This window comes from Ctenopharyngodon idella, chromosome 5 (genome assembly GCF_019924925.1).
Source record: "Ctenopharyngodon idella isolate HZGC_01 chromosome 5, HZGC01, whole genome shotgun sequence".
In the NCBI taxonomy this organism is placed as follows: domain Eukaryota; kingdom Metazoa; phylum Chordata; class Actinopteri; order Cypriniformes; family Xenocyprididae; genus Ctenopharyngodon; species Ctenopharyngodon idella.
In genome coordinates, this window is record NC_067224.1 from 25,402,455 (window position 1) to 25,426,850 (window position 24,396).

The following is a 24,396-nucleotide window of genomic DNA, read 5'->3' on the forward strand; positions in this document are numbered from 1 at the left end:
TCCAGCAATTTTGCTCCAACCCTAATCAAACACACCTGAACAAGCTAATCAAGGTCTTCATCATTGCTAAAAAGTTATAGGCAGGTGAGTTTGATCAAAGCTGTAGCTAAACTCTGCAGGAAAGTGGAACTCGAGCGCCAGAGTTGAGAACTCTTGGTTCTTGAACAGTCGCTACTAAAGGAAAGTAGGCTATATTTATTTAAGTAGGCTATAAAATGTGCTTTTACCTAGTTTGTTCTTCAGTTCATTATATAATAGGTCCTCTGGGGCAAATTGAGTGCCAGTCACAGAGTGGTTTAAAGTCGACTTGAAACAGAAGCTGCAATAGTCTTTTTCTCCCGATTGTGGTGTGTATCTAAGGCCTGGGACACACTAGACAATTTTCAAATCTTAACCGATTTTAAAACTGTGGGAGACCGCGTACATAATGACCATTTCAACCATTTTTTTGCATTATAATACTCTGAACACACACACTAGATGATTCGACCGGACTGCGAGACCACACACCTGTTGATTGCAGGAACAATTTCACTGTGACGCAAGATTTCACTGAGACTCGCGAGATCAAACGTGACTCCAGAAGAAAAACAAATGGAGGACAATCAACATTGTCAGCAGGCCCTCCTGCCACACGTTCTGCTTTGTGAAAAACAAAATAGAAAAAAAAGGAATATGGGTGATGATCTTTCTCAATACTCCAATTTTGTGGCATGTCAATTTTTATGGCTGCCAAGTTTCAGCTAAAGAAGCACACAACTTCCGGTATAGGTGAAGCTTGCTCGCTCTCATTGGCTATCGCGGGTATCTCGTCAGAGGCAGCCCGATCAAGAGTCAAATATCAAACCATTTTTTATATTTACGATTTGAGATCAGGGACGCTCCGTCTCGATCGGGAGCAGTTAAATAATCGTAATGACACCACACAATAGAGGATTTTTTGGACAAAAAAATCATACAGCTTCTTAAACAAGAAAAAATGTGGGGCAGAGCTTGATTTTGTTAATCGTGATTGATTGGAACATTGAGTCGTTGTGGTTTGCTATTGCTGCGATCTCATGTAAGTTACAGCTTGACATGCCTTGCGAGAATAAAAGAAAAAGAGAGACATTCAGAGAAGTAGAGAGATTGGGCAAGAGGGAGCGGAAGTTATTCTGATTAAAGATTATGACTGCACATGAATTTAAAAACAAAACAAAGCAAAACAAAACAATGACGTGTATAGACAAATCATTTATAATAAATACTGCAATATTCCATTAAAAAACAAATTCCAAAACAAAAACTTTTGATTTAATGGTGAGGTTAAGCAACAATTAACAAAGCTTATAGGAGATTTAAAGCATGTAATCATCCAACATCACAGCAACTAAGCTTTACAATTTATGTAAATCACATGTCCCTCATTGTCCTGCAAAATCACATCTGTTCTCCTGCAACAGAGCAATGGGTGGTCACCCTACTGCAGGGTTCCTCAAATCCGGTCCAGAGGGCCATTGCCCTGCAGAGTTTAGTTCCAACCCAAATCAAACACACCTGAACGAGCTAATCAAGGTCTTCAGAGTTACTACAAAATTGCAGATAGGTGTGTTTGATCAGGGTCTGAACTAAACTCTGCAGGACAGTGGCCCTCCAGGGCTGGATTTAAGGAACCCTGCCCTACTGCAAGTCCCGCTGGATGTTTCTAAAGAGGTACTATACACGGTCTTGATAACAGTGGAGATGGAGCGCAGAGATCACAAGTTGATTAATATCAGTACAACAATAATTTGGCACACAGAAGAGAGAAGAACTGAAGGGAAGCGGAGGAGAAGAGGAATGAATGAAAAACACAGGTCTCATCGAAAGCAACAGGAGGGGGGAGGGCAATAAATAGGGCAAGGATAGCTGTTATCCAACTGTTCCTCCGACATAGCAGTCCTGACCTGAAATCAATACAGCACATGATAGAACCACTAGTCTGTCTCCCAGACACAAAGAGATGACGGAGATATTTCATCTATTTATGCGTCATCATTATAATCATTAATCCAGGTCTATCTGTGAGTGTGTGTATGTGCTTGAGTTTATGGGTGAGTGTGTGTGTGTGCATTCACGAATCTTCCCCTATTATTCTCTGTGACTCACTCCCGTCGTGTAAACACACATGCAGAGAGGTGAGAGGATGTTGTATAATCCTCCCTATTTCCTGTGTGCATGTGGCTTTCTACAGTCAGACAATACATGGCCTCATTGAGGTCAAGGAAGTCTTGACCACTACAGACTTATAAACATACAACCATCACTTAGATGAATAGCACACTGTACATAAATCATATAAACTAATGCAAACACACACCCATCAGTTCCAACTTTAAGTTAAATCACACTTACTAAACTCATCTAAAATAAATATTATATCTAATATATAATTTACAGTTTGATAATAATAATAATATTAAAATACTAACCCCATCTAAAATAAATAATATATTTAGTATATCACAATTTTAAATGTAGGCCTATTAAATAATAAATAAACTTTCATGAAGTAAACTTTTTCTAAAAGCCTGCCTTCCGCCGGAAAAAATAGTCCCTGACCATGAACAGCAACAGAAGTTACATTATTACACCATTAGATGGCGGCAAAGATTGTCTTTATGAGTGTGTCAGTCAGTAGCGAAGACTTTTATATTGGAAGACTGAATTGTTGTGAACACGGAACAAGACGCAACTGACAAATGCTTTGACTAGCGCTGTCAGTCACGGGAAAACCCCTTAAATGTTAAAAGGACAAGATAATACATCGGACATTTAAACAGATTTTTTATTATGAACATAGGACTGACCTGAAGGAAAATGCTAAATCTGAATGCAGGTAATAAACTCACTCACTCGATCTTTTTCTCACAATACTCTTCTACATAATACAGATTCAATGAACAATATCAATTGAGAACATACAGTTTACGTTGCTAAGAGTGGTTGCTAAGGGTGTTGTGTAGTGATACACAAGACCGTTGGGTGAAGCAAATCAGAATCAAGGACAGGAACTATATATATATATATATATATATATAATCTATTGATGATGTCTGATACTCAAACTGAATAAAGTAGGAAAAAGTACATGTCTGTTAAGGATAATGGTTAGTGTGATGGGATTTCACTCTTTGGCTGCTGGTCAGATGGCCATGTCAGTACAGTTACATAATGGATAAACTACATTTAATATAGTATTCATTTCATTTTGCTCATATTTAGAGATGGAATTCATGCTGAATTTGAGAAACATTGGTTGTCAGCCAAGTGACTCATGGCACAGATCTAGTGCTGTAGAAATGTAAGGCCAGAAAGTGGTTCAGACATTGCCGAATATTTTTGGTGGAAGTATGAGTCCCGTCTCAACCTGCAGAACCAGAATCCTGTTCCCTAAGTAGAACACATCCACTAAGTTGCCATGGACACAATTTGGGCTCTCATCCTGTATTTTGATTGTGCAATAGTAACTAAGGGTGATTCACCGACTAGCGACCATTGCCATGGAGACTGGCTTCTGTCTCACATTATCTTGGAATTTTAAGAGCGATCACTTCAAGTTTAGTCTGAGAGAGAGAGAAAAAAAAATGAAAGACGGAAAGAAAGAATAATTCTAAACTTTATAGTGTAATCCACAGAAGCTAATTTTAGGCTTTAAACACATTTATCTAAACTGTCTGCAAAAGAAAAAAAATGCATGTGCTCAGCATTCAGTGGTAACTCAACAACGAACTGTTTTATTTTGATTTATGCACTGTCATTTTTGATCAGGAAAGACTGCTGATCTAGAACCTTGCCACCCCATCTTTTTCACACAGATCTAGGATTCAGGTTGCACAATGACTCACTGGGTATTCTGCCAGGGCACTGGGACAGCAGTGTGTTCTCTGCTCTGTATTTAAACACCAAACACCCTCTCTTTTCTTTCACGCCTCACACGTCTCACTTTCTTTTTTCCTTTTTAATTGACCTTACAGATAACTCCAAGTTATTCTGTTCTATGTTACACTAATTAGTGTATTGTGTATATTGTGCATAATGAGTATCTTGTGTATTACTATAAAATATATACAAGTATTATATAAAAGTATTACTATCTTACGTCTAAAATTACTATAAAATAGTATTAAAAATGTTTTAGGGGTAGGGTCATAACAAGTAAGAATTACCTTAATTATTAATAATTACAGAGAAACTAAATGTAGTAGCCTATATTAAATAAGGCAATTTATGTAGGATTAATAATTTATGTGGAAATGGGAATTCTCAGAATTCATTATATTTAGTTGGATTATATGTATTTTTTGTACATTAGTGTGTTGTGTTTTATTATGTTAATGTTTACTGCATTCTTTAAATGACCTGTGTGTTACACTGTTGGTTTTGTGTTTATGTTTGTAACACTGATCTGTCTTTATTTGTTAATGAGGTCAGTGATGAAGTCATTATGTGCACATTGCCATGGCATTTTTCCCTCTTTCATTATTATCAATAGATTTTAAATGAACATCTTCCTTTAAAAGTCCAATCCGGTTTAACATTTATTTACATTTTATAATTAGGATAGCCTACCTTTGTTATTTATTGACATTTTAAGTTCTGGCAACCACATCTGCTAGATTTCTATCTAATTCTACACCTTAAATATTTCGAATTATAACTAATTGCTTGTGTGTGTCCAGATTAGTGAGACATTTACAGGCAGCACAACAGTGACTCAGCGGTGTGATTTCTGCCTCTGGTCCACAGCTGACTGTGCTCTGCCGGTGAGCGTTTCATTGACAAGCACCACTGAGCGAAGCGGCGGCTGATGGCAATCACTGTCTGACATGACCTAGTTACAGACCACAGCAGCACGATCCAATTAAGCACCCGCCCGCCCGCTGATGTCTGTACAGTTTGAAAGAAATCTTTCCACTTCGAAGAATTATGTTTCTTTGTGTATACGATTTTGAATTTTAACGTTTTATGTAGGCTAAAGAAAAGGATTTCTTTAAGCAAAATGAATAGGGGTCAGCGTATGAATTATGCAATGGCTTTCTGGCTGTCGAGTTTTTCAAAGTTCTATGGGAAAAGAAATTGGGACGCAATCTGCCTGTTTCGTTATATGTAATAAAGTGCTGAATAATTACATTAGGCTATTTAAACATTGTTGACGTAGGCTACTGCCAGTTATGGGTCGCGCTTGCAAAGGGCGTGAGTGGCGTACTGTTGCCATGGTTACTTCCTCAGACAAACTCGACTTGTTTGCTGGAATCTTTTTGGGGAGAGGTGAAAATATACGCTCTGACTAACTTGTAAAAGAACTTTTATCGATGCTGAAACGTGTGTGTGTGTGCGTGTATATATATATATATATGTCATTATATATATTTGTCATTTTATATATATATATATATATATATATATATATATGACAAAAACATACAACTCACCCTAACCCCATAAATCAAAACCTTACTAGCTTGGCTACATGCGCGCGTAAACTCATTGGTCCGGATGGTGGTTACGGGTGACGCAATATTTCAAGTCATTCAGCGTAAGCAACAGCGTAAGCCAAAAAATCTGGCCGAATACACCTTATGAAACAATAGTCCTTACGTAACATAACTGACTACAGGACTCCCACGTCATATTAGAAACCGCAACTGTGTTTTTTTATAAGCATCGTTCACTCTAATGTGTGGTATTTGTAATATTCTACTAAATCTGGCTTTCATCCGATCTGTAACTCAGGCTCCCCCTTTATTTCCACACGAAGAGCTTGCCTCAGAGACACGGCCTCCTTAATTCTCCGCCGATGACATTCTCTGGCCGCCGTTCAAGCCGTTTGAGAAATGAAAGAGAGAGAGACCGGGCGGGCGGCTGGCGAGCACGCGCTGCGGGTCTGCGCGTTCCCCTCCGCCGACTCTGGCGAATCCGGTCCGGTCACGCCCCTTCGCTCCTTTTAAGGTGTGACGACGGCTGATGACGTAAAGCGTGAGGTGTGTGCGTTGGAAAATGAACATCAGTGAATGAAAAAAGCGCTCTGGAAGTCACTCATTGCCCACAGAAACGGTGCCGGTTATGTAACTCTATTTCATGTGTACGGCAAGGAAGGCAAAAACCACTCTCGGTGTGTCTCGTCGCTGGAGATTCCTAGCAACTTTTCGGTTGAAGTCGGGTTCTCATTGCTGCCTCTGATTAGGTGAGTACAGCTGGTTGTTGCTTGGTTTAGTTTGTGAAATTAGAGCACACAAGAAGTGTGTCATTGTGTTAAAGGCGCCCGGTGCAAGCGCCCATAACGGGCTTACATGGTGCTATGGAGCGTTCAGTTAAAGTTGCAACAGATAGAAGTGTTTCATTAGCGAGAACTGTAAGTAAATTTGTCTTTCTAGTAATAAATTCCTTTGATTTCTCTCTCTCTGTGATGTAGTAATTTAGTTTCTTAATTGATTGGGACAGTCTCTGTACTTTGTACCTGTACATTTGAAATGACATATTCCAAGAATGAAGATTGTTACTGTGATATTTCTATGTGTCAGATGGAGGGCAGATTATGCTCTCCTTGAGTCTGCATATACATATTCATTCATTGACCGAGGTGACGTCTCTCCCTGTGTTTTTAATGGAGGTCAAGAGGAACAGCAGGGTAAAATCTTGTCTAGTCTGTTTTCTTTTACAGCCGCTTATGGACTGAAGTCATGAAGCTTTGGTTAAACGATGCCGATAAGCCAATTGAAAGTTTGAACGTAATAACCCTCAAAATAAAAGCACTTATGAAAAGATTGCAAGTTATGTAACACATGACTTGAGAATCATGAGCCGGTGGCAGTGACGTCATGCCCTGGATTTCGTTGAGAGGAATAAAAAGTTCACTGCTGACGATGTGCCCGCTGTTACTCGTCCAGTTTTTTTTTTTTTTTTTCTTCTTTTTTTTTTCTTTTAAACTCACTCGTCTCTGGTGATTATTTATAATATTTGCTCTAAAATGCCTTTGTTTGACTCTAAAATTTGTTGTTTGTTCTAGAAAGTTAACAAATAGACACACGTTATAAATTTTTTGAAATATTGGTGAGTTGTTAGATTGTGCTATGAAAGCTTTACTGTCTGTAGTTTGATACGTCGAGAGTTTTATATATAGGCTACATCGCGCTCAGCCTCTCCGTGACGCGCATGAGCCACAGATGTCTATGCTTGGCAGAGCACGAGAGCAGCTGTCAGTCCTCAATCTAATTGTTTTAATTTTTTGTTCTGTGGTTGCCTGAGTGAAACTCCAGTGACAAGTCATCAAAATAAACCGTGAACTAAAGGGTTTATTTTGTTGTACTTTGTTTATGTTTGATAATGTGTGGGAGTAAAGGAAGGATCACACTTGAACAGCTGTTGCATTGAAAATCATCCTAATTTTTCTAATCAGTAGAGCTTAGCATTCTCCTGTTGTACAGCACTGGAAAACAATGTAAGGCTTAAAAAGAAGTTTTTTTTTTAGGCCGTTTTTTATAGCTAGAAGCTTTTTTTTTTTTTTTTTTACCCCCACCTTTCATCTAGGTCCCTGTTGAAGTTAAACAGAGTTGAGCCTGGTCAGTACCTGGATGGGAGATTTATGGGGAAACTAAAGCTGCTGCAGAAACGGGTATTAGTGAGGCCAGCAGATGGTGCTCACCCTGCACTCTATGTGAGTCCTAATTCCCTAATTTAGTGATAATGACACTATTATGTAAAAAGGCACCATTCTTCAGATGAGATGAATTGTTAAAATAAAGCTCTGATTTTCTGTGGTCAGAAAATTCCCTGGGAGTTTCTTGATAAAGAGAAGGGGTGTAAACCTAGTATCCTGGTATGCATTTCTATGTTCACTTTGTGTCCTCTCCACTGATAGCTGGTGGATGCTCTGGCACCCCATGGCTGCTGTCGCATCATCCAGGGATGTGTTTCCGAAAGCAAACTATGGTTGCAACACAGCTCAGTGGAACTTGCAACCATAGTTGGCTAACAGTGCTTTTGGGAAACACACCCCTGGTTGATGCTGCACACTGCTGCTGGTTGCTCTGTAAAGTGATTTAGGAGTGAAGTGCTATAAATGAACAGAACAGAATAGTGGAGGGGGAAATATGGTCACAACATGGGGTGAGTTCAAACCAGTTTGTCCTTCTGCACAGAGCACTTATTTGACCAATTATGTGTCTATTTCATGATCCAAGAGCTTTTTGAGCAGTGTTTTTGGAAGCAGGTGACAGCATGAAACAAGCATGTAGTCTATGCTTTAGGCAACACTTATAACAGATTCAGATCTCCCTTGAACAAGAGTATCAGATCTATGATCAGATGTCCAATTAGATTAAAACCTGTGCAGCTGGTTTCAAAGCTCTGAACTTTCACTTTTTCACTTTCTTTTTTCCCCCTCAATAATTTCTCTGAATCATCATGATCCTATTTACCCGATTGTTCCATCTCTTTACTGTCTACCAAGCCTACAAAGAGCAAGAGATACTGTATGTTTCACTTAAAGTCAGCATGAAACGGATGTTGTGATAGTCTTTGCTTCCCTATTGCAAAGTATATCCGAGTGAAACCGCTTTTTGAACAAGTTGATTTTGTACTTCAGGAATTGATTTGGATTGTGTATATGATCTGTTTGTAGCGATTAGTTAACAAAAGTACCAACTTCGATACCTATTGGTACTGAAATTTTAAAAATGTGATGCTTTGAGCGCTGTTGAGCAGATTCGTAAACACCTCTGATTGGCCATTGTGTTGACGCGCTCATCAGATATGTCTGTGACTGGTTACAATGATCAATGCACGGCAGCGTTTGAAAGCACACGGAAGTGTTTGAATTTGAAAGCGTTTTCAAAGCGGGAGCGGGAGAGTTTGAAAGCAGGTGTCTATCAGCAGACTGGTCTGCGATAGACACCTGCTTTCAAACACTCCCGTGTGTATCTGTGTAAGCGCACAGACATATCCGATGAGTGCGTCAACACAGTGGCCAATCAGAGGTGTTTACCAATCTGCTCAACAGCGCTCAAAGCATCGCATTTTTAAAATTTCAGTACTGACTAGGTACCGCAGTTGGTACCTTGGTACTCTAGTAGCGACTGAGATAGGAGATTGAAAGAGAAAGATTGTGTCAATGCTAATTAAGTTATAAATTAATTAGACATGTTAGTACTGATCATCAATCAGTGGTCACTTAATGTAATGAAGTGATATGCAAATTTAGCTTCAAACATTTTGTAACTTTGCTGTGACGCATATTGAATTAGACTGTTGTGTTAGATGTTTGCTAGTAAATGTATTATTTGTCAAGAAAAGAATAGTTGTTTGCAGTCCTGTAACTTTAGCACTATTTGAGGGAACAGCCATTTATAGTGGTGTCCTAAACATAGTGGGCATTATCAAGTGTTCTCATTCAATCCCATAATGCACCTCACTAATGAGTGTACAAATACCCATCCACTGTTGTGCATCAAATGAATTCTGCATGGTGCTTCCAGAGCACTCATTGTCTGAATTCGCTCACTTGTTTTCATTCATTAATTTAGTGGACTTTTATTATTAGTGGAGTAATGTGGGGAATTGTGAAGGAGGGTATAAGGGGCAATTTCGAATAAAGCCTCTGTAGTTCTCCTTTTTTTCCCAAAACTTCTAATTGTTAGTACTTTTCTGGCTCTTGATTGGCAACCTCAAGATGAACCATTCACTGATTAGGCCATTGTTACCTCATCAGAATAATACAGGTGTGTTTTGGGTGGCTTCAGTATCTTGTAATATAGCTCGCTCGCTTTATCTCTTTTGTGTTCTATGAATGTGGTTCACTTGTTTTCTTTGTTCAGTCTTTTATATATGTTGTGCTGTGTGGGCAGTTAGACATGCCCTGTTCTGCTCTAAATGTTAAATGTTTCTGAATAAAAGTTCTCATTACAAGAGAACCTCATACAGTGACTCACAAATAGACCAAAAATGAAAACCTCAGCGGAAACTTGGTGTGGTGGGTGCTGAGGGCATATGACAGGTACACCCCTTCCGGTGTGAGTGTGTTAGGTAACAGATGACACAGTGGCCACTGCTGGGCTGTTACGGAGCTTTCGCACTGGGGAAACTGGGTTACTGGGGCACGGCCTGCAAGCTTCGCCCTAGCACGCAGGCAAGCAGATCATTGTGACTTGGCAGGCAGAAATGGCAGTGAGCTGCTGCTGCTGTGCCTGAGCACGTTAAGAGAAGCACCGGCCCTTTAAGAGCTCTCAGAGCAGTGGTGAATGTTCAAATCCTGTGTCAGATCTACAGCCGTGAGAGCAGAGCATAAAGCTGAAAATCTGAGTAGACAGATAAAAATTAAAAGACTCAGCAAGATAGCCAGAGAATGGGTTGAATGAAAGGGAGAGAGAAAAAATGATAGGGAAAAACACCTGTATAAATGCAGATAAGAGATGGAAGCGTCAAGCTTGTATAAAACATAAATAAAGCCTAACACTTTAATTGTGGCTTGTTTAAAACTATGGTTAAGATTGTAAAGCCCAAATATGTCATGATTTAGATTAAAGGGGTTTGGCTGACAAAAAAGTTTGGGAATTCTGCTGTAGTTTAAATTGTAGAGTATTACACTAGCAACACCAAAGTTTGATTTCCAGGAAATATTTTAATTATAAAATGTCTTGAATACAGTGTATATCACTTTGGTAAAAACATAATTTTAAGTGTGTCTTCACTATTCATGTAAATTTAAACGACAACGATCTCAATTTGCCCCCTAGTGGCAGTTGTGAAGAACTTTCAGTTTGTTTGTGAAGCCTCCCTGTGTCTGTACAAGGTGGATTTATAGTTAGACTGTAAACCTATAAAACTGTACCCTGTAAACAGATTGTAAAAGTTATTTTGTTATGCCTAGATGACTCAATGTTGCTCAAAGACATCAGGTGAAGTGAGCGTGCAGTGAAGGCTTTTGATCTGAGGTTACAGAGTGTAAGATTGTTGGTTAAGAACACCTTCGGGTTCAGGTCTTTTGTATATGCTTCATTAAATATAGAGCTGATTTACTCAAGATGCCTTCAAAGGAGCTACCAAAGATGAGCATAACCGATGTCCATCATATATGCAGATTGATATCTAAAAGTTTTTTCTTCTTCTCACTAACATTTGGATATTAAAATTGAATAAAACGGCAACAATAAAAATAACTAGCTAGGTTAGCTAATTACCTTAAAAGTCCATATGGCCATCAGTTCATGTTGCTGTTAAACATCTGCTTGTCAGAGAAAGTGTTTTTAGTTATAGAATAATAGCAGTAAAGAATTAAAAGCATAGATATAGTTTCCCACCCATGTATGTTTGTTGAATTCATGCCTACTGTCTCTCTGTGCCCTGAGGTTGCCCAGGTGGTTGTATAAGTTTGACAGATGATTGCAGTGTGAATGATTTCTGCTCAAGGTTGTGAAACATAGTTTGAGGGTAGTACTGTTCTGGCTTTTCTTGGACTCTTCTTTTATCAGCATCTTTCATTTCTTTTATTGCATATTGCTATATTTTACTCAAATATTCTTTCTCTTACTCCTTTTAATCCAAAGAAATGTGTCATATACCTTTTTACCTTCTCATTTCTTTTTTCTTAGTTGTTTCTTCAGTGCTCTGTCCTTCCCTTTACTCTAATCAGTTAGTCAAGCTAATCAATTCCTCCATTCATGCTTCAGTTAGAAACACTTTAAGGCATCACTTACATTTCCTCTCTTTCTTTGATCTCACTCTCATTTACATCCTCTAACTCACTCATTCCTATTAGTAGTACATGCTAACCTTAGTCAAGAGGCAGGCACGAGGCCCTGAGCGCGCCAGATTTTTGTGCTGTTGTGGGGGAAATATCTGCTGAATACTGCAGAATTAAACATGGTAAAATGAGAATACTACTCTAATATTGTTAGCAAACTTAATAGCATATTTAATTTAAATATGCAAGAGATGGAGTGTGTGTACTTTGTCATGATAAGGTAGACTGTATGTTTTGGCAAATGTTACTTTTGACACATTAAATAAAGTAAAAAGCAGCAATTTAACAAAAACTACATGTACAATAAAATGAACAAAGCTGCTCTCTCTCTGATAAGCCTCTCAGAGTCTTTGTCTGCCTGTTCACAACTTCACATATATAGTTTGCCAACTCTGAATTAGATTAACATGACAGACTGTACAAATAGCAGATATACATTGTGATTTTATATGAAGCTACTCTATGCTTTATTTCTTTATGTATCATTTGACAATTTCAGTCTTCGGTCTTTATTTTGTGAACACATTAGTACCAAGTCACATATAACAAAAAGGCACCTCATGTGTCCTTATCTATATATTTTGGGGGTAAAAAAAAGACTGTGCTGGTTGACATCTATGTCTGACTCATGCTCTTTGTTTGGCAGTAAATATGTATAACTTGCTTGAAACATTTTTATATACACACACACACACACACACACACACACACACACACACACACACACACACACACACACACACACACACACACACACAAAAGATCGTTTAATAGTTGAATTTTTCCATTTGGGATTGCTTGTAGTTTGCCATGTAGCTTCTGTAAACAGCCTTTTCGGGGCTTTGTACCAGCTAAATGACGCAAAGGCTGACTGAGAGTTTGATAAGAAATGATGAAATCTACAGTGGTTTAAGCCTGTGGCATTCTCTTCATTTTCAATGAAAGAGCAAAGCAGCCTTAAACTGCGCTCAGATTCGCAGAGTTTCCTAGGGGATACTTTATTTGATAAAATCTGTTTGTTTAGAGTACCCTGCACGTCATCAGACACAGACAACACACAGACAGCACAGATTAGTTTCAGGTATGATGACTAGGGATGTCCAAATCAAGTTTTTGTTGTGCCCCCGATCCGATCCGAGTCCTTGAATATTGTCCAGATCCGATACTTGTATATTTCTAGTGCTTAGTACACACTTTCAAGTATATTAAAGTTATTAAAATTAATCCAGTTTATACAGGGATGTACAGAGAGTTTCTCAGTGGAAGGGGCTCAAATGTAAAATCATTATTTTAATTAATAAGTTATTAATTAAGTTAAAAAGACGTAATTTCCAGTTAAAATGGTTGAATGAACAGGGCACTGTTGGGTGATTGGAATATACCCTTAGTCTAAAACTCTTATTTCGAAGGTAGTCATTGCTATACTTGGACATTATAGCCTCTGTCCTATTAGCGTAATAAATGAGACATGAAGGTTAAAAGCTGGTGCTGAATCTACTTTGAAAAAGCTGATTTACACAACCACCTCCAGCCATGATTATAAATTCTCTGATGAGAAGAATGCTCATTGATAAAGTGCTCTGCTGCAAGGCCAAAATCATGCTCAGAATATCTCCGTTGTGCCTCATTAGTTTCAGTATGCTTGTGTGTTTGACCCACATTTGTTATTTACAGTGATCATATCAAAGTGCAGAGCCACAGCAGGATGTGTCATGGATTTGGGATTAGGACACTACTACCACCATCAGCCACGTTAATATTTTGCATTACTCATGGCCTGAAACTGCCAACTCATTCAAAATGTGACTTGTTGCTTTACTGTGTTTGAATGTCAATTTAGTGTCTATTGTGTGTATGCATGCTTGCACTATGAGTTTGTAGCTCTGCCCAATGTCAGTGCCGTAAGGAAAAGGGGGCAAGGTGACGCACTCAATGGAAACATATTGTGATTATCATGTGAGAATTGCCTCCAGCATTTTTATTTAGCCATGAGTGGCATGTGCCAGAGAACTCTCTGGAAAGTCATTCAAGGTTTAAAGGATTCAAGGACCATTTGCAAAAGTCACTGGCAACTCATGCAAGTCTTTAAGCAAACCATAAACACAGATTATGGCAAAATTTCAAATGTCCTAGATTCAAGTCAAAGAGTTTGTAGAATACATTGTAATGCAGTTATGCAGAAACAGTTGGGATTATTTTATTCTATCTGAAGCTGTGGATTTGCCTGTTATTTTCTACGTAGAGAGATTTACAGTAATAATGAAATGATGAAATCACTCCGTTTCTCGCACAAAGCTGTCATATGGCTTTAGAAGAGCTGGGATATAGTGAATAAGTCACATGAACTACTTAAACACTTTTCAAAAGTGTGGGTTTGGTAAGATTTATTTTGTTTTTGAAAGAAGTCTTGTAATTTTGAAGTCTAAAATGTAACAGCCAGGTCTTCAGAGTCACACGATTCTTCAGAAATCATTCAAATATGCTGGTTTGGTGCTCAAGAATCAATTCTTATTACTCTCAATGTTGCTGCTTTATATTTCTGTGGAATATTTTTCTTTTTACTTTTTTATCTGGTGGATAGAAAGTTCAGTCACACTAGTTTAGGGTCCAATTCTCACTTTAAAATAACTATTAACTACAACTATTGTCTCAATAAACTCGTAATTACTGCTTATTACTAAGGTAGTTGTTAAGTTTAGGTATTGGGTAGGATTAAGGGTTGTATAGAATATGGTAATGCAGAATAATACATTAATATGTGCTTTATAAGTACTAATAAACAGCCAGTATCCTGTAATATGCATGCTAATAAGCAACTAGTTAATAGTGAGAATTGGACCCTAAACGAAGGTGTAACCGAAAGTTGAATAGAACAGCATTTATTTAAAATATATTTTGTAACAGCATAAATGTCTTTACTGTAACTTTTGATCAATTTAATGAGCTCTTTATGAATAAAAGTGTTAATTTAACTGACCCCACACATTTGAACACTAGTTTATGGTTATTTTTTGTCCTTGACTATTTGCTTTCTTTGTATGTAAAAGAGCAGTGTAAACATTCTAACATCTCTTTTTGTGTTTGATGGAGAAAACCATGCCAGAGTCAAGTCCAGAGATTCCCAGTCAGAGCACTTTGGGGATGTGAGTGGCTGTGGATGGTGTCGGGCAGATAAGTCTCTCTGAGTACGGATTTCTGTCTGGCCGTAGAAGGTCTCGCGGGCCAGGAGCAGCTGCACTGTGGCTCATGAGTACATTAAGCGAGTGGAAGTATGCTGCACATGATTGTAGAGAGAATGTCTGGTATTCATGTGGCTCTCTGTAACCTTCTAATGGTGACATACGCAATGTTCAGCGCATGATTATATAACCGCTTGTACAGACGTCATTCTCTGCTCAAATTCCTCTCTCCCCCCATCCCTGCTCCTTTCTTATGTATGCGCTCTTTCTGTTTCTCTTTCCCTCTAGGTCTGTTTCTCATCCCCCCCTTTCCCCCAGCCTATACGTTTTTCTGCTTTTTATGTAATTTGCCTATGGGTGCATGATTAAGGTGCATATTCATTTTTCCCTCTGCTTTTTTTAAATTTGTCTCCCTTCTTTAGATACAAGTGTGTCTGTGTGCATGTGTGGGTTTGTTTGAGCTTGTTGCCTCAGAGATACTTTTGGTAAACCTTGATATAAAATGAGAAATTGTCAGTGATGCAGTGTGAGGCCGGATGGAGGCACACAGGAAGACTTAAGCGGGTCATATCAGGTGGATGTTCATTGATGTTTTGAGATAGAATTGCTTTATGTGCTTTATCTAATTTCCTTCTCAGACCAAAAGGACTGTTTACTGAAATAAACTGGCAAAACATGTCTTGGAGACTGGGTGGATAATGTCATAAATATGTGAGTGTGTGTGTGTGTACAAGTCCATGCACCGAGGTGTATTTCAGGTTAAGACCTCTTTTAATCCATGCATTTTCATCTCTTGGGCTTGAGTGGGGTCTTGTTCCTGTGTAAGCATGAGTGTTTATTTATCCAGGTTTCTAGGTTAGTCCTATTCTTACCACTGCTTAGAACATAAGAGTCTGTTCAGGTTAAAACTATTCCTGTCCATGCTGGGCTTAATTCCATTACAGTTCATCTGTTTGGTGGGGTGCTGGTTGTGTAGCATTGGGCTTTTTTTGTATGTTCAATTTTATAGCTGACTCATGAAAATTCTGCACCATCACCAATGTGTCCTTAAGCACAACATTGTGAGAAAACTATTGTATTTTTAAATGTGCATTAAGTGAATCTTATGCAGTACTGTTGATTAATTTAAAATATAATAAATACATGTATAATTCTTATAAAAAATATTATTTTATGTTGGTCTTTGTTAATTAAATAAAACTAGCTAACACTGCTCTGCAGGAAATTTTTCTGTTATATTTTTAAGTTGCACTTTCTATATTCTATATTTATTTTCAAAAGTTTGGGTTCTGTAAGATTTCTTAATATAAGATATTTTTTTTCTATTTTAAAATGTTATTATAAAATCATTTTTAAATATTTTATTTATTTTTAGAATGTTCATCAGTCATTACTTCAGTTTTCAGAGTCGCATGATCCTTCAGAAATCATTCTAATATGCTGATTTGGTGCTCAAGAAAAATGTCATGATTATCAGTGATGAAAACAGTTCTGTTGCTTAGTATTTTGTGTAAACCATGATGCATTTCTTTTTTTCAGGATTCTTGAACAGAAGTTAAAGAATAGAAAATTACCAAGAACATTACAAAGTCTTTACTGTTAATTTCTTAAAAAAAAAAAATAAATAAATAAATAAATAAATAAAAAACTTTGAAAGGTAGTCTACATATCTTATTTAAAATGTTAATATGTGGTGCAATGTATCTCAAGCTGTATCAGTATTTAAGCAGTGAACAAGGCGTTCAATTCGCTCATATTTTTAACACCAAAGGAAGAGTGGAATTTTGTGATATAATGCAAGACACATTTATTATGTCTGCTAAATTGCATTTATTTACTGTTAACAGCTTTTATTGTTTGATAACCACATGATAATTAATTATCATGTGATGTAACGAAAATGGGAATAACTGTATTGAATAAAATAAATAAAATATCTTTTTTTTTTTAATAACTTTTTTTTGTCAATACGGGAAGTGCATTTTGATATAATTACTGTACACTGTGGATACAATTATGTGTATGTATAGATTTATAGAGTTATAAAGTCAAAATTGCATGATATAAACTTGCAATTGTGTGTTATAAATTCAGAATTGCTGGATATAAATCAGAATTGAGATATGTAAACTCTCAATTGTGAGGAAAAAAAATTTAGAATTGTGAGTTAAAAAGTCACAATTACCTTTTTTAATTTTTATTTTGTGGCTGAAACAAGCTTCCATAAATAACTATAAATTATTTTTTAAAATTAAAAAATGTGAATAAAATGCATATTATTGGAGAATGTTTTACAAAACAATTTTAGACTTTCCACTTCAAAATTTCATGTTTACTTGCTATTTCTTTGTAATTATTTCAGAATCAGAACAAGCTTTATTGCCAAGTATATTTACACACACAAGGAATTTGTCTTGGTGACAGGAGCTTCCAGTGCAGAAGGAAGTACAGACATATTGCAGACATGCATAGGAATTACACAGTAGAAATGAAATATAACAATAATATAAGAGAACTTTAAATTTAAATAATGCAATATAATACAGTAGTAGACATATAGAGAAAAAAATATATAATTGTTTTAATGAATGTATATGTTATTTACCGATGTACAATTTTAGATGTATGTACAGTTATTGTAGACGTGTATTGTGCAATTCTGTTCCTGTGGCTGCTGTTCTGGTGCTCTGTAGTGCCGGCCAGAGGGCAACAGTTCAAAGAGAGAGTGGGCTGGGTGTGTGGGGTCCAAAATAATTTTCTTCTTGTTTGTGAAATTTACTATAGCAATTACTGAGTGAAAGCTGTTTCAAGGTGACTCCTACACCATTTTTTCCCAATGAATGATATGTACATTTTACTTTACAACTGGCCTTTACCTGTCAAGAGATGCAGTCGAGGAGGCTGAAATGAAGCTGAGAAACAAAACATTGATTTGAGCCATGTAGCTTCTGGCATAAGATGCATGATAGTCATGGAGGAGGTGCAAACAGGCATGGAGAGAATGGGACAGCAAGATTCATGGACTAAATGGAAACAGATGTCAGACCGTAAGAGCACTTGGTCTGAGTTTCAGAGAGTGGACATCCAGGACATGAAAAGACCAGGTTGGTACCATGACCGGGTTCTGAGGGTGATAACTGAAGCCAAGACCCAAAAAAGAGCACTTACAAGGATCATCCATTTCATCAGACCAATGGAGAAGCCACAGCTGAAAGACAGGCAGCTGAAGGTGGATCTCAGTGGATCTCAAGCAGCTCATATCTCCAAAAAGCATTGCAGAGACCTCTCATAGGCCTATCATTGTCTTGGAAACATCAGAGCAAGTGGTCATGCTAGAATTGACATCCTTGGGTCAAAATCAAATCAAATCAAATCAAATCAAATCAAATCAAATCAAGCAAACCAATGAAAGGATGAGAGATGGATGTTCTGAGCATGTAGGCCTACTTGTGGGCTCATATTCAGGTTGTAAGAAGGCACAGAAAACAGTAATGTTTTGAAGGAGCTGCATGTAATTCAAAAGAATAAAGGTCAACCAAACAGCCCTATTTAATATTGTCCTGTAAGGGATGGCGCCATTACTCAAACAGCACCATGTGAAAGCAGTTACCAAAACACAAAAGAGTGACCGATGTGGGAACAGATTTTGTGGTTAGATAAGACCACATCTTTCAGAGAACCTAATACTAAACACCACCTCACAGAGTGACATACCATAGTGAATGATAGTATAGTGGCTGGTGAACTTGGTGTCTGAATATACAGTAGAAAGAAAAAAATGGGTGGTGCAAAATAAATGGAAATACAGGAGAACCTGTTTCAGTTGGATACAAAACTGAAACTTAGAAGTTAGTTTCAATTGTGCTTTGAAAAGTGTCATTCTGACCTGGACAACCTGCTGATGTACAGGATGTTTGTCTGCTGGACAATTTTTCTTGCCCTGACAACATTTATACTGCCCTCTCCAGTCACTGTAAGAATACTAAATGTATTATTTTTAATTATTTAATTATTTAATAATAACACTATGACATGATCTTGGTGACAAATCAGCAGAATTTAAGTATAACATATTTTTATAGACTACAGAATTTACATAGAACACAACTTATGTAGATCACTAATTTAAAAAAATAGAAATTGAAAACTGATTATTTTAAATAATGATAATTATTAAAATGTCAAATAAAGTATTTAAATGAATGGTGCTTTGAAATAAAAACATCACAGAGAGCAAAATTAAAGTAACCCTACTAAAATTTACAGTTGTATTTCATGTTTGTGTGAACGCTATAGGCTTTATCTGTGTGTTAGGGCTTGGTGTGGATACAGAGACGCATTATGGGATATCTGACAGTTTGCTCTCCCAATCTGTGTTCAGCCAGCTTGAGGTGTGGCTTCAGTGCTAGAGATTCAGATCTGGACTTCAGTTTTGTGGTTTGTTGAATTGACTATTGGCTAATATTAGCTGGCAAATATTCATTTTCCCGATATGACGTTTCAGCATTTGTTTCCAAGCAGCCTTATGCAAATGTTTGCCTGCACAAAAATTTAGAGGGGGATTTAAGTTTGTTGGGGTGGGTGTAATTTTTTTCAGTTTAAGATTGCACTGTGCAGCTCATTACCAATGATGTTATAGCTCATGACTCACTCTGACTGTATTGTCTTGTTTGTTTTCCTGTTTGCTAAAAGGCCAGGAACAGCCGTAGGCCCTCTGTGTCAGCTTACAGATATCCCAAAAATTAAACGCATAAATAAACATCACTTCGGCTACACTGATGTGGGTTCAGTGATGTCCTGCTGATGTCATAGATCGTTCTCAATACAAGTTTTTGTTGCTGTTATGCAAAACTTTGATTATCCAATAGCTTTTGTGTGTGTGATTTTGAGTGTATTTTGTATGTGTTCCAGCATAAATAATCAGTTTTTCGCTCTTGTTGCATGCAGTTACTCTCTCTCTCTCTCTCTCTCTCTCTCTCTCTCTCTCTCTCTCTCTCTCTCTCTCTCTCTCTCTCTCTCTCTCTCTCTCTCTCTCTCTCTCTCTCTCTCTCTCTCTCTCTCTCTCTCTCTCTCTCTCTCTCTCTCTCTCTCTCTCTTTGAATTGTTTGAGTGGTTAATATTAATGAAATCTAATGAAAGTTTTGAATATACAAGTAAATTATTTATGCTATGTTGGTGCTCACAGGAGAGATTGATGGTTCTTTAATTATAGACTAATGAGAGGAGACCACAACAGTCATTACACTAAAAACATCAGAGCATTAGCCAAAGGGCCTTTTAACTACAAGTTTGATAAATTAATGCAGCCTGTACCATATCAAATATTAAGATGTTTGGTATGTTATTAAATGGACAATTAAAAAGCAGTGTTTGCTGATTTTGGATGTGGAAAATGTTGAAAGATAAACTCATTCCTGGAAAAAAGTCAAGCTGCAAAGCTGCAACAGCAATGACTGCCTGACCTGCAGCTGCAACTGTCTGTATTACTAACGCTGAATTGCATCAGTAGCTCAGGAGCAGCCGTAGTCAAGTAATCAAATCAGGTTACATTTCAAAATGTGAAATACAAAATACGTAATGTGTTAAAATATAATGTTATCTGGGTGTGTGTGTGTGTATAGTGGGGCCCAAAAGACCCTATTAAAAAACTACTTTACTGACATTCACCATAATAACACTGGTGGTATAAATAGAGTAGTGCAGTGATGACGTATTTTTGTAAGCCAGCCCGAAAGTTAGCATCACCCTGGTTCCCTTGACAAAAACCTAATAGGTTTTTCCATTGGCTTTTGGATTATTGCAGAATATAAGGTCTGTGATTAACCAAAGCTTATGATTCTTACATGTTTTGTTCATTGTGATAATCTTTACAAATGAACTAAATGTATAAATTCTTAAGGGGAAAATACAATCGGCTGTAAAATTGCACACAATGTAAAGTTAGATCTATTACCATTTTTCCCTGTATAGTACGGGAACTTACTGTTAACTAATTAACAGGTTTTACTGTTGCATTTTTAGTCTTTTATGGTTAAAATTTATTTTATTTAATTTTATTATTATTATTATTATTATTATTATTATTATTTAAATATTAAAGCAGAGCCTCCTGAAGGCTTCCATATTAAAATACTTAATGTATTTAATATAGAATGAATTTTCCAGTAATAAGAACAATATGGTTGATCATTGTGGTTTTGCTCCAGAATGAATATAGACTTCACAGCAGAGAATCAACCTCTTACTAAACCCACCCTCCCATTTTTTTTTTTCTCTCTCTCTCTCTCTCTCTCTCTCTCTCTCTCTCTCTCTCTCTCTCTCTCTCTCTCTCTCTCTCTCTCTCTCTCTCTCTCTCTCTCTCTCTCTCTCTCTCTCTCTCTCTCTCTCTCTCTCTCTCTCTCTCTCTCTCTCTCTCTCTGATGTTGCCTGTATAATTAAGTGATCACTGTTCTGTTTGATATAAAGTAGCTCACTGTTAAATTAAAAACAGGCCATTTTAATTATAGTCTCTCTTCCCTTAATTAGTTTGTGTTTTTCCCTCTTAACTCGGTATAATAGACCCCTCACTCTTACTCTCTCTTTTTCTTTCTGCCTCTCTTTATTCTCTTTTCCACACATAAACACACAAAAGGGAGAGTTGAAACACTGCATCCTTTTAATGACTCTTGACAGCATTGAAAGAACACAAACACACACACACACACACACACACACACACACACACACACACACACACACACTTATGAACAGACCCTTTTACTTGATCTAATGTGTGATGATTAGCTTTTTTTTCATTTAGCTGGGTCAGATCACATTAAGATAATTACAATTATAAAAGAACAATGTGGGTTTACTACAGCAGCAAAGGAGACACATACGCATATGTGGATAATTGCAACACACAACGACACACAAGCATAAAGGACCAGAGACCAGAACAGCCCATATGTTATGATGACAGTGCTCAGTGAATAAATAGAAAGATGGATGGATAGACTGAAGGTTGGAGCTTTGGTACATGTGAATAGATGGAGAAAGAGAGAGCAGCAATTATCTCAGCTCATAGAGTAAGATGGCCTCCTGTGAAATGATCATACAGTTTAGAGGTGTATTTCTGGCTGTGGGGTTTTAAATGTCTACAAGACTTTCCTGTCCTTTGAGATTGAAGAAAACTGCTGCTTTACTCCCGCTGACCTACATAATCTTGTGTAAGGCTCAACAATAGAAGCAGCGAGGTTAAACTCATCCTTACCGACTGAATCCAATGGGATTGATCACTATATCTAATGCTAATGCAAAGCAATGCATATCGAAGGTTTAAAACTGGGTGCACACTGTACGATTTATAAGTCCTTTACAACTGTTGCTTGTCTGAGACCGCTGTAAGCCATGTCACACTGTAGGATCTCGGTTGTCTTTAATGTCAGACTGTACGGCAGTCAAGATGCGTTAAAAATGGATGCAATCAAGAAGATTTGTCTGGAGTTTTGCATCTGTAGTGATTTATGGTCTCAAATAATAATATTAATATTTGGCATTAATATTAATATTGAGTTTTTGGTCACACACATCACCTAAGTTGAGTGTGAGAGTGTCAGATGATTCCTTCCTATATTACGGGGCAAGTGTATGAGCTGGATGTTGCTATGGCAGTTACAAGTTACCTTTTTAGAAAAATAAACTGTAGTTTCTCTAGAATAAACAAGGTAAACCTTATTCTGAATTCAACAAATAAATCGAGAGATTATTTACTGATATCAGGTATGCAAAATCTAATGCAAATTAGATAATCATATACTGACAATATACACTAATGCCAAGGTTTTTGGAGAGGTTTGGTAAGTGATATTTATGTCTGCTTGGTCTTGCTGAATCCGAGGGTGACGTCTTCACTTGTTGAGCTGGGCAGCTTTGCAGTGAGAAGAAAGGAATCCGTTTCTAAACCTTGAACATAATGTATTTGAACGTTGAACTCTTGAAGCACAGAGAAGGTCCTTTTCCTGGAACACGGAGAAGAAGAAGCCTTGAAGACAGAAGTTCTGATGTCTGTGCAGACGATCCTTATTCTCTGGAACACACAGATGGAAGGATCTTGAGATTTTGAAGTCAGTGCAGATCCAAGCAGTCTGGAACACGCAGATCTGGAGGATCTCTGATGAGAGGATTTTGAAGTTAGTGCAGAAGATATTTTGAAGATGGGGGTTAAGCTTGTCGTTGTTGTCTCTGTTGCAGTTTTCAAACTCCCCAAATTCACTTCTTGCAGAACTTCCTTGTTTCTCTCTTTAGAGCTTCAGAGTCTTGAGCGAGCAACTCCGTAGAGTTGAACTTAGCTTAGCACATCTTGGGACCGGAACCTTGAACCGGGACTGGAACGGGAACTGGAGCCTGGAACCAGAACAGGAAACTGCAGCAACCCAGAAAGGGGAACAATTCTCTGTTTCAGAGAAAAGCCATTTAATCTCTCATGAGAAGGAGGAAATCTCATGAGAAATTAGCACCTTTCATATCCAGTGTTTTGATTGGCTGATGCTGTCAGAGGTGGCCAGTGTATAGCTTCTCTTTTGCGTGAGGTTCATTTTCATAGCTTAAAGTTCATGTTTAGAACAATGTCAAAGGTTTTTCCTATACATAATTCACTTTCCAAACCAATTTCAGATTAACCTAGGCACTGTGCTAAAAACATAGTCCAAACATCATTGGTTTATGTTGAACTTTTACCTATGCATTCATGTATAGTGCATCCGGAAAGTATTCACAGCGCTTCACTTTTTCCACATTTTGTTATGTTACAGCCTTATTCCAAAATGGATTAAATTCATTATTTTCCTCAAAATTCTACAAACAAAACCCCATAATGACAATATGAAAGAAGTTTGTTTGAAATCTTTGCAAATTTATTAAAAATAAAAAAACTAAAAAAATCACATGTGCATAAGTACATCCTCAAGTCTTTTTGAATATAATGCTACAAGCTTGGCACACCTATTTTTGGGCAGTTTCTCCCATTCTTCCTTGCAGGACCTCTCAAACTCCATCAGGTTGGATGGGGAGCGTCGGTGCACAGCCATTTTCAGATCTCTCCAAAGATGTTCAATAGGGTTCAAGTCTGGGCTCTGACTGGGCCACTCAAGAACATTCACAGAGTTATCCCGTAGCCACTCCTTTGTTATCTTGGCTGTGTGCTTAGGGTCGTTGTCCTGTTGGAAGATGAACCTTCGCCCCAGTCTGAGGTCTAGAGCGCTCTGGAGCAGATTTTCATCAAGGGATGTCTCTGTACATTGCTGCATTCAACTTTCCCTCGATCCTGACTAGTCTCCTAGTTCCTGCCGCTGAAAAACATCCCCACAGCATGATGATGCTGCCACCACCATGCTTCACTGTAGGGATGGTATTGGCCAGGTGATGAGTGGTGCCTGGTTTCCTCCAGACATGACGCTTGCTATTCAGGCCAAAGAGTTC

The 24,396-nt window shown here is 37.6% G+C and overlaps 1 protein-coding gene across 5 annotated transcripts in view; it reads left to right on the top strand.

The window, feature by feature from the left end:
- The first annotated feature begins 5,822 nt into the window (after nucleotides 1-5,822).
- npas2 (neuronal PAS domain protein 2) overlaps nucleotides 5,823-24,396 on the top strand; it is a 61,703-nt gene continuing 43,129 nt past the window's right edge. For 2 of the 5 annotated variants that reach the window (XM_051892725.1, XM_051892728.1), the window contains exon 1: nucleotides 5,824-6,205. The gene's annotated coding sequence lies outside the window, so the exon portion shown is untranslated. Of the gene's footprint in view, nucleotides 6,206-7,548; nucleotides 7,676-24,396 lie in introns of all 5 variants that reach the window. The other 3 variants (XM_051892727.1, XM_051892729.1, XM_051892730.1) reach the window with 3 other exon arrangements.